General features: G+C 40.9%; 1 long non-coding RNA gene across 4 annotated transcripts in view; it reads right to left on the bottom strand.

Annotated features, from left to right (window-relative positions):
• LOC120565490 overlaps positions 1-15,372 on the bottom strand; it is a 174,163-nt gene that overhangs the window by 5,785 nt on the left and 153,006 nt on the right. For all 4 annotated transcript variants that reach the window (XR_005640261.1, XR_005640260.1, XR_005640262.1 and 1 more), the window contains one exon: positions 11,653-11,724. This is a non-coding gene — a long non-coding RNA (uncharacterized LOC120565490). The remainder of the gene's footprint in view (positions 1-11,652; positions 11,725-15,372) is intronic.

The raw sequence follows: 15,372 nt of genomic DNA, 5'->3' as shown, positions 1-15,372 counted from the left end.
TCAGTGGGACCCTCTCTCTCTCTCTCTCTCTTTCTCTCCATCGTCTCTTGCTGTCTCTCTACCTCTCTCGCCCCCTCCCTCAGGGCAGAAGTAAACCACGCCTTGAGGCCCTGCTCCCATTGTGCGTCCTCTGCTAGTTCTGTTTGGGGCCTTTGTGTGCCGCTAATCAGCCGTGGGGCCATGCTCAGCCCCGAGTGTGTGTCTGTGAGTGTGTGTCTGTGTGTGTGTGTGTCTGTGTCCCTTGCCCTCATTACGTAGCCACACTGGGAGGCCAGCATGGGAAGTTTCTGCTGCACTATACACCTCCCTCATCCCTTCATCCCCCCCTTCTCTCTTTCCCTCCCTCTAGCTGTCCATCACGCCCTTCCTCCCCCCATCTCATCTCGCCAAGACTTTAAGCTACACGGCCATGGTTTTTTAAATAAAACTACACCTGTTTTAGCCTAAATCAAGCTTCTTCCATAACAAAACTATTCATTTGTTGAAATTATTATATGTATTATTTAGATTTCCACTGGCTGGAAATACTGAAAGTTTCTTGATACTCAAAAAGTCTTCTAAAAAGCATTTAGTGAGAACTTTTCTACCTTAGCCCACAGTGAGAAAGTTAGCTTACAGGATTGCTGGGTATTAACATTATCAAAAGTAAAAGTTGCTTCTTGATGACATTTTGTGTTGCCAATACGTACTTAGCAAGTAGAGCTTTTAAAATGATATTCACCTTGATAAATCATTTTATTTCTTTGGTTTTTGTGTGATTTCGGAGAAGTTGTTATCATCCACCGGTAACTGCTTTGAAATAAGCAGTTAATTACTTCAGTTAATTAATTATTGTATTGTGCTGGATATAAACTGTATGTACATGATCTTTCAATTCAGGTTTCAAACTTACAACTACTATTCAGTACATATCCATTAAAATACAGTCTATAAACACCATGATAACTGAGCAGAGTCTATCTAGAAGGCCATCGAATGTGGCTGAAAGTTTCCAGTTTGGACTTTCTGAATTAGTGACATTTTCAAATTAAAAAAAAAGTCCTTTAAATGGTTATATAGATGAGTATTTCAAGATGATTGATATATGATTTTTTTATTGCAGCAAACAAATAAAGTAATCTGTGGGTATGGAACAAATAAGTATGGGAGTAAATTGAAGGCAAAAATTAGTAGGGGGGGAGGGGGGGGGGTTCATAATTTGAGGGTGAACAATTTTTTTAAGTTTGAGCTTCTCCCCTCAGGACAGAGATTACCGAAGACCAGGTCAAACAGGTTGAGAAATGATTTAGTCTCCCATTTCATCAAGCTTTGACATTCTTCAGATCAGTTAACTGATGATGAGTAGTCCTCCCTTTAAAATTGTTGGATGACGATGTTATGCTCGTTTATATGAGCTTCTCTGGTGGGTTTTAGCTTGTGTTTTACATACTGTATTTTTAATTATGTGTTTTTAATGTTCAAGTCTGCGTGTCTCCTGTGTTTGACCTGGCTGCATTGGGACAATAAAGTTGAGTCAAAAATGTTTTTCCCTTGACATGACAGACATATCTTCAGTATCAACAGAAAGTCAAAGGACAACATTACTGTACATGGAAAACTGTTTGGTGGTTCAACAGCAACGAGAGCTGACAAGCATCGCAATAGCCACTGCTAATGCTTGCTCTTGAGGGAATTACTGGAATTAGGAAATTATAGAGTGTGGTCTAGACCTACTCTATCCGTAAAGTGTCTCGAGATAACTCTTGTTATGATTTGATACTATAAATAAAATTGAATTGAATTGAATAGTACAACAATGGAAAGTGAAGGAGTAGCTCTCTGAGAGTTGAATCTGTTTCACCGTTAAATACATGAACAAGCTGGACTAAGTGAACTGTCCGTTGCTCTTTATTGCTCCCCTCTGTCACCAGCTGGGTCCCCCCCCCACACCCCCTCCAGTTCCCCTACCACTACTCCTCCTCCTCCACTTCACCTCCTTCTCATCTGTCCATCCCTTCTTTTCACTCTCTCTCTCTCTCTCCCCAGTTTCCCCTCCTTCTCACATCCATGATGTATCACCTGTCCGTGTGTGTGTGTGTGTGTGTGTGTGTGTGTGTGTGTGTCTGGGTGCCCGATGGGGTTTTAGCCACTGGAGCTCTTTGACTCGAGGACAAGCGTTGTCTGTTCATCGCTCATCTACACACACACACACACACACACACACACACACACACACACACACACACACACACACACACACACACACACACACACACACACACACACACACACACTCTTCAGTCAACAGCTACACTTGTATCTCAGATTTCAGTGTGGGACCGAGAACATCTACATCTCTCTCTCTCTCTCCCTCTCTCTCTCTCTCTCTCTCTCTCTCTCTCTCTCTCTCTTTGTCAGTCTCCCCTCCCTCATTACTTCCTTCACTTGAGTTATCACACAGGTTTGTCAATTTACTACTGACCCATATTCATGTTGCAGGACATGAGGTTGCTACTTATGTTTATTACCATTTCCAGAAATCTTAGAGACATGATCGTACACCTTGTCCAAGGCCCAAAACAAATGTACACTAGTAGGGTAACATCACCAGGGGACCCAGGGACCTTTTCAGGAACTCCTGTTACAACCAGAGGAAGTAGGAACTACATTTAGATCCTCTACTAAAGTTCAACACCGCAAAAAAAGATTAAAAGATTAAATCTGCACTGCTCGTTTAAAGTCTGAGTTTTGACACGTAGTCAAAGTCTCCCTTCCAGCACCCTTACAGTATGATTACCAAAAGCTGCAGCAGCAACTGCAGCAAAATACAAGTTTCTCAAAACAAGTAAAATACAAACAGCTTTAACCTGAATACCTGCACTGAAAACCCAACATGGAGCTGAAGGAGAAAGTAATAATGACTAATAACAAACTAGTGCTGTGAAGAATTTCCAGTGGCTAAAGGTGACAAAACGGCTACGACCTTAAAATATCTATTAAAGCTCTTGAGTGTGGTGCATGGAGGGCAAGATGAGAATTGTGTGTGTGTAGAAATAGATGATAATTAGTGGTGATTTAAGGCTTCCCCGAACATAATCCCCTGAACAATCTACACTCATAGAGGTGTCCACTAAAACCAATTACCAACAGAAGAGGAAGATGAAGAGAGGAGGCTATTAAATCATGATTATTATTAGTATCAAATAACAGTTAAACCTCTTCATTTTTGCTTTTTCGGTTGGTAAATAATACAGTTGTCTATCACTGCCTCAGTGGGCAGGAAGTGTTGTAAGCAGTACGTTTTCAACTGGCACTAACATGTAGCTTATACAAAACAATAATTGATCATATGACGGACAAAAAAAAACACGACACTATATTTCAAAAGCTGCCTGTTTATGCCAGGACAGCTCATGCTCTTAAAAATTAGTAATTGAGCGTTGGTAGGTTTCATGGCTAATTACCCCTGTAAGACTGTCTCTGCTATGTCTTTTGTATTCGTATGTGTATCAGTTTCAATATGTAAGTCCAGATATTGTGTACAGTGGATCCAGTGTGTGTCATGGTGGTATTGTGCAGACCTCATCCTCTGATCCCCTGTATGGTTAGCAGACCACAGAGCTCTGAAGGGGCTTTTGTAGCTTATTCAAGTCAGCCCAGTATTCCATGTGAGCTTCTGTTAGTTTGGCTTATAGTGGCTTGTAAGTCATAATCTAGTACGAAACTAGACAGGGGTAGAATCAAAGGCAGTCACTCCATGCCCATGTTTCCATGTTTGACTATAATGACTTAGCTGATATGTGATTTTGCTGCCACTTGATGAAAGCCAGCCCTAATGATTTTGGAGATCATGCCAAACTTTCAGCTGAGTTATGGAGTTACCCTTCCCCCTTTGAAAAACCCATAAGGTTCTTCCAACACCCAAATATCTTGCATCTTGCACACAACATACTGTATATCATATGCTAATTAATATGCCTTTGTGGGGTATACACACCTCTATACCATAAATGTTTGTTGGGAAACAAAAAAATAAAAATGTCTGCCACGGCTTTCTTGTTGCCATTTCTATTAGTATTTCATATGGACACGTACAGGTATGTTTCTCTTTTGGTGCCTAAGTGGACAAATTCTTTAGATTTAAATGACATTGTTGCCGTTTCTACAATCAGCCTTTGGAAGAATTACCTATTTTCTAACCACACTACTGGAAAAACGAACACTTAGGTGTCGAGCATGTGTTGCATTTAAAAGAAAAATGGAGAAGACGCATCAAACTGAAATAAGGGTTTCCTACTGGAATTCTGACTTTGAGGGCCAATCGAGCACATTTTAGTTATGACAGACTGCCACAATTTCCATGAACCTGTCAAGTTGTTCAAACTTCTTTTACAATTTGTGCAACTGTCAGACTTGTTGCTGCAAAGTGCCATCATGGGGACCATTATAAAAGCCTTTGCAATAACTAGGGCTGTAAATCCATTCAAATTATGTTTGTCTTGATCAAACTGCTGAGACATAAAAAATATTCTGGGTTCTTGTATTTTTATAATTATTCAGGAAAAATAATGGTGTTGTTTTTTTAATGATTTTGGCATTACATGTTACCAAGTCACTGGTATATGCCCAGCATGTCGTGGCTGCAGTAACACTTAGTAAGGCTGCAGACTGTTAAAGTTTTGGTGAAGCAGGGAGTGAAGGAGACACTGAACTAGGTAGAAAGAGGAAAAAAGAAGACTTGAGTCTCTTGCTTTATTCCCTCCAAACTTGTAATGGAACTTTGATTAGCAAGCATGTAATGTACTTTACCCCCATGGATGGAGACATAGGGGGAGGAGGGTTTAAAGAGGCGAGGGATGGAGGGAGAGGTATAGCAGGAAGGAGGAGGAGTGTATATAGGCTGCCCTCTCAGCAGGTTCTCATCTCCCCTCCTCCACTTTATTCCTCAACTCCCTCAGACCAGGACATAAGTTTCCCCCCTTCTTGAAAACCTAGCATCACCTCTCACACACACACACACACACACACACACACACACACACACACACACACACACACACACACACACACACACACACACTAAAGCCTAACGCCATCTCCCCACCTCCTTCTTCCCCCCCTATAGCTTGCACCATGCTGTGTAAGCGGTGGGTGTGGGTGGGGTAGGATAGGGTTGGAGGTCAGAAGCAGGAAGAGTTTTTTCTCTTTCTGTTTTTGGTCGCCCGCCCCCCGTTAACAAGCTGCACGTCTGCATGCAGGAAGTTGTTTGTGCACAGACACAATGCAAGTTTATTTGAATCCAGCAGGGAAAAGTCGGCTGTGTTGTTACTCAGCTGGCTTTAGGGTTAAAGGCTAAAGAAAATGTTGAGGTAGCATCCATCAGTCTGTTGCTTTTACTAGCAGAAAAGATCTGGAACTAAAAGTCATCAGAAAGGGAAAAAAGCATCTAAACTTCCACTATGTTTTTCATTTTCTTGCATTTTTATATAAAAGCCTTTTTATTTTACTTCCTGGAAGATGGTGTCGTTTTAAGATTTATACCAATTCAAACCAATAATACCACAGATTTTCTAATTATTTTTTTTTCTAATTGTACAAGACTAGAAATCCAGTTTCCTAACTGAGAAAAACAAATCCTTTTAGTTTATTTAGAATGAAAAGATTCTCATTATTATCCTTTCTAACTTGTGTACAACTTTTAACAATCTTTTAACACAAACTGTAAAAAACAAAATTGTTAAAGTATGTCCCAAGTTTAATGTCCTATTGTACTTTGAGTTATGATTCAAGACACAATAGGACATCAATGGTTTCTTTCCTCTAATGCTACGTTTACACGTGGCCGGCTATTTTCATAAACAGACATTTTAACCTCTCCGTTTTCAAAAATAACATTGTGCACAGCTGTCAGTTTTCAGAAAAGTGTTCGTCTACACGTACCCGTGTATATATGCTGTCAATGCCGTCAAGAGCACGCCAAACCTGTAGGTGGCGGTGTAACGAGAAGCTCAAGCCCACGTTAGCCAATCAGAATCCTGAAAATAGCAACAACAGCAACGAATCACTTCCTCTCTCTTCAATTCCTCACTTCCTCGGCAGCCTAAACCTCCGTTTGTCTCAGTTTACGTGCAAACAAAGTTTTCCGAAATCTCGTTTTCAGAGGCGAATTCTCCCTTTGCGTGTAAACGAAGGGCACAAAGGGAAATGTCTCAGTTTTTCAAAAATAACCATGTACGTGTAAATGGGGTATTAGACAGAAGAAACAACATTGTCATTTAACCTTTTAAACATCACTGATATCCTACTGAATTTAAAGGGCTCCCCTAAATGTAACAGTTAATACAAACTCATAGAAAACTTATCCTACTCTACTCTCTACTCTCCATCCCACTGTGCCTCCCACCACGCCAGATCAGTGTTTCTCTTTCCCCCTCTGCCTCGCTGTGCTGTCGGTTCAGGGTGTGAGCAGAACAACGTTAATGTGTGGAGACACCTGACAAGCCTGCTGGCCTTTAGGGCTCAGCCTAATCACTCTGGACCCAAACCCATCGGGAATTAAACCTGCAAAACCAAACAGTCACTGTGGGAGCTGGCTGGCATCTGTTGCAGCCACTCAGATGGCCGCTGAGGGAAAGGCGCTGAAAATGAGTTGTTTAAAGAGAACAGAATAAGAAGATTAATGCGAAAACTTGCAGTGTGAAAAATTAGGTGGGAGACATACGTTTTATTTTTTTTAGAAATATATAGGTTTTCCATATAGTTTCGAACATTGGAAAGCCTGGAAATTAGGAAATGTGTGCATGTGTCACTCTTCCTGCCATATGTAGATGAAAATAAATTATTTGGAAGTTTTACTGAAGCAGAATCCACCATGGGGAACTTGCAGCTCTGTAATTCTATACAGGACATTGATGTTTAACTGTGAATGTAAATCTGACAGCATGAAGGTGTCAGGGCTGATTCCTGCACATATGCAAAAACATATTCATGTGCCATTGTATTAAAAAAAATGTCCAGGAAATTATAATTCTGTTTGACCAGGCAGAGTCTGATAAATGCAGGCTTACGCCAACATGAAGTAGTTTGACAGCTAGAGGCCAAGAGTCGGTGTGAAGATGTCGCTGTGATGTGTTTGAACTAACATTAAAGCTCTTTTGCCAGCATTCAGAGTACAGTAGTGCGTTAACTTTAAAATTAATGGGGATTTTCCAGTGTTTAAAGTACAGTAGCTTGTTAACTCCGGTATCTGTTAAGCCACGCAGGGTCCCTCTCCACTCTCTCTCTCTCTCTCTCTCTCTCTCTCTCTAGATGCCCTCATTAATTTTAGATTGGCTCTAAATGACTCTCCTTCATCGTGGCCGAGGTTTTCTAAATTAGATTCATTTATATTTAAATTGTGAAACAGGCGTGGTTAATGAGAGAATCATTATTTTTGGGGTTATTTCAGATGGGCTGATAGTTTGGCAGCTCAGTGCTTGAGTGAAGTCACCAGAGGAGGAACACATGATGTAAGAAGCCAAGCATTTGGGCTTTTCATTTTCTCTGAAAATCACCTATCCACAGGATTTCAAAATAAAAGCATTCTCGTTGGAAAAAGACGGATAAATTGTCAGTAAGGTCATTTTAGCAGCACAAGCACTGTTTAGGAATTAGGAAAAAAAATATTGTTGAGTGTTTATAAAACCTTCTGTATACAGATGTGTAAAATGTTTTATGTAAGAAACAAACTAGCTGGATCAGAAACAATCCTATTTGTTTGTTTCTCTGTTGAAAGATCCATTTCTTCACTGGTTGAAAGATAAAAATGTTAGAAAGGAGACTATGCAAAGTGGAATACACCTGACTGTCATACATACACAACATATCCCTGTTTGTTTCCTTTGCTAACACCTCATTTAACGCTCTTAAAACTAATGTGTCGTTTTCAACACATCTGTGTCGTTTTCGGCACCACATAAACCAAAAAAGCATTACAAGACACACATGTTGACCTAACAGGTGCCTCTATCGACACATGATGCCCCGACAAAGCAGCAGGACGCCTCTCGGCCTAAACTGCTGAAATCGGAGTGTTGGAAATGTCTCATCTGAGGAAAAGAGGACGTGAGGTGGAACAACAGAGCTTCCCCCCGTGAACCCATCCATCCTTCTCATAAAAAAACACAAATCACACAGCGCTTTACAGCTGTACGTCTCCTTACAAGGCGTCTCACAGCTCTCGGCGTCCTATAGCAACCCCCAGCTTCTCCCCGCCAGGAATTTGACTGTTAGGAATCTAAGTGCCAGGCGTTTAAAACCTGAGGAATGCTATTGTTCTGGTCACAGCTGCACTAGCACTGGCCTGGCTACTGCTGCCACTGTGTGAGTGTGGGGAAGAGGGGGGAGGAGAGGGGCGGTGGAGGAAGGAGGGAGGGAGGAAGGAGTCGAAGGTGTGAAAAAGGCAACTTTACGTGTTTCCAGTGCTCTGCGGTCTCATGACAAAGCAACACATAGTTGACAGCAAGTTGACACATTCCTCAGGCCTGGATGGTTGCAAAGCTCTCTCCACCCCTCTCTCCCTCTCTTTTCTTCCATCTTCCTCCAGCATCATATGTATCTTTATGTATATATCTCTCGCCTTTTTTTTCAATTGCTAAATAACAACACACATGCTCAGAGTTGCAGAAAACATGGTAATTATGCAGAGAAAAAGGGAAGGCTTTAACTTTAATGGAAGTTCGGTTGCCGTAGGTTTGTTATCGTAAATGTACTGTAGTCTAGGACAAAGGGTCTTTCAGTAAAATTTATATTAAGGATTCTTTGAAAATGTATATTTTAGTATGTAATGCAACAGCAATACCAATGCAAAACAACAGATAGTATTGTTTGCTCATGTTTTTCAGTTGTATATCATTTACATACATCTTTTGTTGACATTGTCAGTGTCTCTTGTCGACTGCAGGCCCACTACAGCTAAATCAAAGTCGTGACAAGAAACAACAGATTTGATCACATTTAATTTGCTCTCAGATCTCTGCATTGGCTTCTGTTTGGTTTCAGAATGTATTACAAAATTGTAGGCCTACTTCTTGTCTATAAATCTAAGTACCTCTACTACCTGCTGATCAAATGTGAACCTATTGTAGTCATCTAGCAAAAGACTTCAGGTTGTTTCAAGGATTAAATCTAATGTTGGTGAAGCTGCTTTGTTTAATGGTCCGATATATTGCTAGTTTGCATTAAATGTGTTCTTACATTAGAAGCAAAATGGAAACACGTCTCCTGCACATTGGAGTTGTTTGTAATTTAAACTGTAATTAAGTCAAGGTTTACTTACCAGCTTTTTCTGGATCTTTCAACCACATATCACACTGTGTTCACATGCAGTTTAAAAAACTGATTATATTCGGGTTAAGGCAATACCCCGATGTCTCAAACTCCATGTCAACACCTTACTCCGGAGTTCTCATAACCTGGTTAACAGACCTAGAGAACTCCTTCAGTAACTGGGGTAGTCCTCCATGTATACACCTTAACCGGGATATGATCAGGTTAAGCTTCTGTGCATACTTCAACTGCCCCTCCCCACTCCGCTGCAGGGGTTTTTGAACAGGAAATAATCAAGGGGGTAAGCGAGCGTCTGGCAAGCGTAGCTCCTATGGCGCCATTTTGATGCTAACAAACACTCACCCCCCGTTAGCATCCCATTCATTTTGGCGTCACTTTGGCGTCACTTTGACTGCGAATAACTTTACATCTGAAGCGTTTAAAGACTCTATTTGTCCATTGTTTATTTCTAAAGAAACACGACAATGTATAAAAGGCTCCATTACCTTGTACCTCACGTTATGGCTCCGTAGCAGGCAGTTTTGTAAAAATATGCTAATGATTGTGTCATAACCACGCGACTTACTGTCGCATGGTAGAGGAATTACAGTATAGTACAGGAGAAGCTCGCAGGCAGTTTCGACTAACATTAGGTGTTTAAGTTTAATTACGAATGTTAACTAGCATGTTAGTTAGCAATAATTAGCCTGTGCCTATGTTATATCCTTACATATATCTACGCTCTCCATCTCTGCAAGATTGGGAATGATTGAGATTTCTCTTGGCACAGCTACCAGAAGACTTACAACTTTCAGACAGGTTGCTCACGTCACATCTACGTCGTCAAGCTCAGTTGGAAGCTGCGCAGTAACGCTCAGCCATCACCGGAAAAGCGCTTCTAATTCACTTCACTGGTCTCCGTCTCTCGTCCAGAACAACGAGATCTGTTGGTCCATTCTATATATACTGGATACTGGATACTATATCTATGGAAATAATCTGTCAGCTCTGTGAGTCGTAGTCGTTGCTATGATACCATACAACAAAACAGCGATGCCCGAATCAGTGGACCATCAGCTGCAAAGAGCCTGCGGTCCATCTGTTTTACTCCTCGCAGAGGCAGCAGCCGCCATCGGGAGATGGATAAAAAGATTGTCCATTTTTTTTGTTTTTCTTTTTTATCTGTACAATATTGATGAGTATTGATGATATTATTTTAATTTGGTTTTATTTATGTCCTTTGAGTGGCTTTAACTTTTTAACTTGAACTAAAGCTAACCTCAATGTCCTGTATTGGCTGAAGTTTGGAGTTTCATCTCCTTTTGAGGTTTCACTACATCACTGATCTTTGTGTACATGCAACGAGAGGGTTCTCTGTTGACTCCCAGCTCTCTCTGTCAATTCATTTTTTGACGCGCGATTAACGCACGGACGTTCTGTGATTGGGCCTCCGGCCGCTCCGTAGTTTGGGAAATCAGGAAGCGATGCAGCAGTAACGTTGTGGATGGCTAGGAGAAACAAACATCCTTGAGCAGAAATGGATAAAGAAAAGGGACTTTTAAATGCCAAGTTCAGTTTCAAAGCCCTTCCAGATGGTTCTTTCGACAAGTTATTTGCATGTACTGTCGATGTGAAGTAAGTTACCACCGGAATACGCCGAGTCTTAAATAACACTTGCTGGCCAAGCATACGGCTGATGCAGAGAGCCCGCCTCCCCCTCGCCAAGGCACGCCACGCTGGATGGCCACCACGCTGGATAGTTTTTTGAGCATACAGTACTTTTGGGGTTATTTTGAAAAATATTCTAGACAGTATTTGTCATAGTTTTGGATTGTTGCAATAATAAACATTTGCATTAAGCAAGCATATTTGTCCGCTCCCATTTTGATGAGAGCATTCAAAACTTAAAGTACATTTAGAGCAGATGAAAAATGTGTGATTAATCGCAGGTTAACTATGGACAATTAATATATGTGTACAGTATATATATATACATATATATATATATATATATATATGTATGTATATATGTGATCAAATATGATACATGCGCCAGGAGAGGAAGCAGTAGCAACAGTAACAGTAGTGAGGTGGCAGGGCTCCCCTCTCTCTCTCTCTCTGTCTCTCTCTCTCTTTCTAGTAATTACCATCCAGCTGCTCGGAGGAACAATGCTTGGCTCTCTTCCAGACGGCTGACTTCATACACTCTGTGCCACGCTCAATTTAGAGCGCAGCGGAAGCTGGGCATGACTGGCACCCTCCAGGGCATTGCTGTGTCTCTCTATGGGACTCACTGTGTGTGTGTGTGTGTGTGTGTGTGTGTGTGTGTGTGTGTGTGTGTGTGTGTGTGTGTGTGTGTACACCTACCAGTTCCCATTTTCCATCCGGTTTATGCATTTTCTGGTCCCTTGATCGTGTCTTCACTCTCCCGTTACGTCACTGGTGAAACAAATCAAAATGAAAAAAATAATTATGAGTGATGATCAGTGACATTTTTGTACTGTGTAGCTGAGATTACAACAAAAGCTGCCAAATCTTAACAGCAGTGCTGCAAGTTGTCATTAAGGAAATCCTCATGCATGGGCCTGTGTGTGTAACTGTAACAACAGAAGGTAAAAAAGTAACTTCCCCTTGCGGGGTTAATTATGTCTTAGTCTTCTTCTTCATGTTATATTTTTCTGCTTTGTTTGCAGGATTTAGGTGAAGATCAGAGGAGAAGCAGCATGCGCAGTGATGCCCAAACAGAAAAAAGGAAGACTGACAACTACAGAAGCTCAGACTAGTTTAACAGGTGATCAGCGCTGTACGAAGCACCACAGAATTATTATTTTAATGTATTAAGTAGAACGGCTGCGTCTGAAGATTTCACTCAGCCTTGGTGAAAAGCTGCAGACTAAAAGTTCACAGTGGATCCTTGCACATACACACACAACAGTTCACACTGCTTCCTGATACAAAGTTGTGTTACCAGGCAACAAGTATCTTCAGGCTAGTAACTCACGGACTTCCTTCTCTTATTGCAATGCAGTGAAGTTTAGTTGCAAAAAATGAAAGCTGACTCTTTGGTGTCAAACTGAAGCTTTGGCTAAAGCACATCTAACAAGCATCTGAATATGAAGAACCCCCTCATAATATGGGGTGAAAAAAGTGTACACACACACACACACACACACACACACACACACACACACACACACACACACACACACACACACACACACACAAAACTTGGCTGAATAGGGTGCAGCACGACCCAGCTCTTCCTCCTGCAGCACAATGAAGACCTGTTTTGGTCCAGTATGCCCAGTTACCCTCATCCCACAGCCCAAAAAAGCAACACACAAACACACCCACAAACACTATCAGCCCCAGTCTGTCTCCTACTGTTTTGGACAGAAGGGCATTTAAAGAGCGGAGACAAACAGCAACAGTTCCTAATTGTTGTGCAACAGTTCGACGAGGAGATGGCAGCATTAAAACAGAAAGCTTTACAGTTCTTTCAGATAGTCGCTGCCAGCTGACATGGTGCGATCTGACATGACGCTGTTTTACAGAAACTTCTTAAGACAATAAGAGGGCCAACATTCATGTTTTATTCACACACCAAACTTTTTAATGCAACCAAGCAACCCAAAAGTCACCAACACTACGAAAATAACGTTTAAGTTTTCTTTCTTGTAAATCTCTCGGGGAGACACCTTCTTTTTTATTATTAATTAACTACACTGATGTCTTCTTTATTATCTGTTCTGTTAAAATAATAATGACATAATTAAAGTACCTACTGTATGGTATTAAAAATGTTTAACAATAAAATTGCACCCTCTGATCAACCCTTTCACTAGACACAACCTTGATATTGGACGATTCTACAAAATCTCAGATGTTACATTCAGTGATTGGAAGTTTTTAAATGTTCAATAAGTGCGTTTCCATCCAACTGTTTTTAAGTGCATTTTTAAATTTCTTATTTAAAAACTGGTTAATGAAGAAAATTCTAAGTCTTATAAAAAAGGATTGTAACATTGCTTAAGTTAATACATGAAAAAAACATGCCATATTTCCATCATGTTTTTGACCATTTGAGGTTTGACTGCTGTTTTCTTTTTATTATCTCATCTTGTTGCACCCTTTCTTCTGCATTACATTACATGTCATTTAGCTGACGCTTTTATCCAAAGCGACTTACAATTGCTACATATGTCAGAGGTCGCACGCCTCTGGAGCAACTAGGGGTTAAGTGTCTTGCTCAGGGACACATTGGTTGATGTATCGCAGTGGGAATCGAACCCGGATCTCCCACACCAAAGGCACGTGTCATATCCACTGCGCCATCACCACCCCCTTAGGATTGTGCAATTCTGCAATGGTTTAATGGCACCTGCCTGCAGCATTAATACCACCAGCGCCCAACTCCTAAAAGTCTTATTAGCATTAAGCATTAATGGATGTAAACAGGCATTCATTAGCACTTTGTTTTGCTAATTTTCTGGAAATGAAGTTACAATTTGCGCTACATTTGGATGAAACCTGACTTAAATGGCTCTTACTATATGTGTGCATTTCAACTAAAGTATTACCATTAACAATTGGTTAAATTTAGGTAAAGATCCGATATGGTAATAATAGTATAGTAATTGAATGAATACAATCTCATGTGAAAGTCTCACTTTTTGTTTCTTTAGATAATGGCACACTACTTTATGCATTTGCACTAAATGTTGGCATCGGATGTAAATTAAGTGCTGCAGAGTTTTTAATGTTAACGTAATTCCTCTGGAGACTTAGATGGTTTTGTTATAAAGTTTGTGGGTATGGCAAGGTCAAACATAAAGAAATGGTACCATGGCTCCATATGAAAATGGTGTAAAACGCATCAGTATGACGCGGTATGGTAACACTGTTTAAGTAGCCAGTGGGGGTTTAGGGTTAAATTCCCATGTAGCTTAATGGGTACAGCAAGGTAGTATTACTGCCAAGCCACTCGACTAGAAAATGTATAGGGTACAGTTACATGGCCACCTCAACCTAACAGTCATGGCAGCGGGGAGAATGGTAACTGTAAACCTGTCGAGAACAGTGCTACTAGTGTATGCAAATCTAATATTGATATTTCTGATTTGAAGCAGCTGATATTTTATAGTTGTTGTTTTCAGCATCTCTAAGTTGTCCGCCATTGCAGTTTGACTTGACTTCCTGGGCCCTTATGATAAGCATTTCCATCAAACAGCCTGTGCTATTATATTATCTAAACATGTTATCATAATGCCTCAACGCAGTCACAGTATATTCATATGAACTCCACCACGAATACAATAACAGTAATGTCATTCCCCATTTGCAAGGCATGGGGCTGAGGCTGGTGCGGAGTGGCAGAGGGCCAGCCCAAAGCAAACACAGGTGTGTTTCTGATTTGACTGCTCACTCACTGCTGTTACAGAGTTAATACAGAGAGTTCCCTACAACTACTTCTAGTTGGTTTAACTTTGCTAAAAAGTAATTTACTTAACCGTTTCCAGAATGGAACATTATGTATGAACCAAATAACCCAGATTTAGTCCGGTGTGAATTAACATGAGGAAAGATTGATGATGACCAGTTATACAATGTATTTCTACCTCTCTAGCCACCATGCATATATGTTTGAGTGTATTAATACTATTATACTGTACATGGTGGACATGTAAGCAAAGTTGTGCAGATGTATGCATATACAGCACAAGTGAGCTTGAGTAAATACTGCCTCAACTACTTGTATGTATGTATCTATGTATGTATGTTTGTATGTATGTATGGTATGACATGGTATGGCATGGTGTAGTGTGGTTAACCGACCTTGTGAACGCAACTGCATGTGTGTTACTTTCTGTGTATCTCCGTGTGTGTGCTTGTTATATAGTTTGTGTGTGTGTTAACGGCAGCGGGTCCCCAGGCAGGGCCCCCCCCCACCACCAGTGTCCAGGGGGATTGTGGGTAGTTGGGAGAGAGTTTGGATTCTGGCTTTGTTTGTCTCTCTGTGCTGACATCACTGTGCTGATGGCACCAAATCCCCCGTTCTACTGCACGCAGCACTTTCTATACAAAACA

The sequence above is a fragment of the Perca fluviatilis genome, chromosome 9 (genome assembly GCF_010015445.1).
Source record: "Perca fluviatilis chromosome 9, GENO_Pfluv_1.0, whole genome shotgun sequence".
In the NCBI taxonomy this organism is placed as follows: domain Eukaryota; kingdom Metazoa; phylum Chordata; class Actinopteri; order Perciformes; family Percidae; genus Perca; species Perca fluviatilis.
Note: the sequence above shows the minus strand (reverse complement) of the source record. Positions and strands in the feature narration are given on the sequence as shown.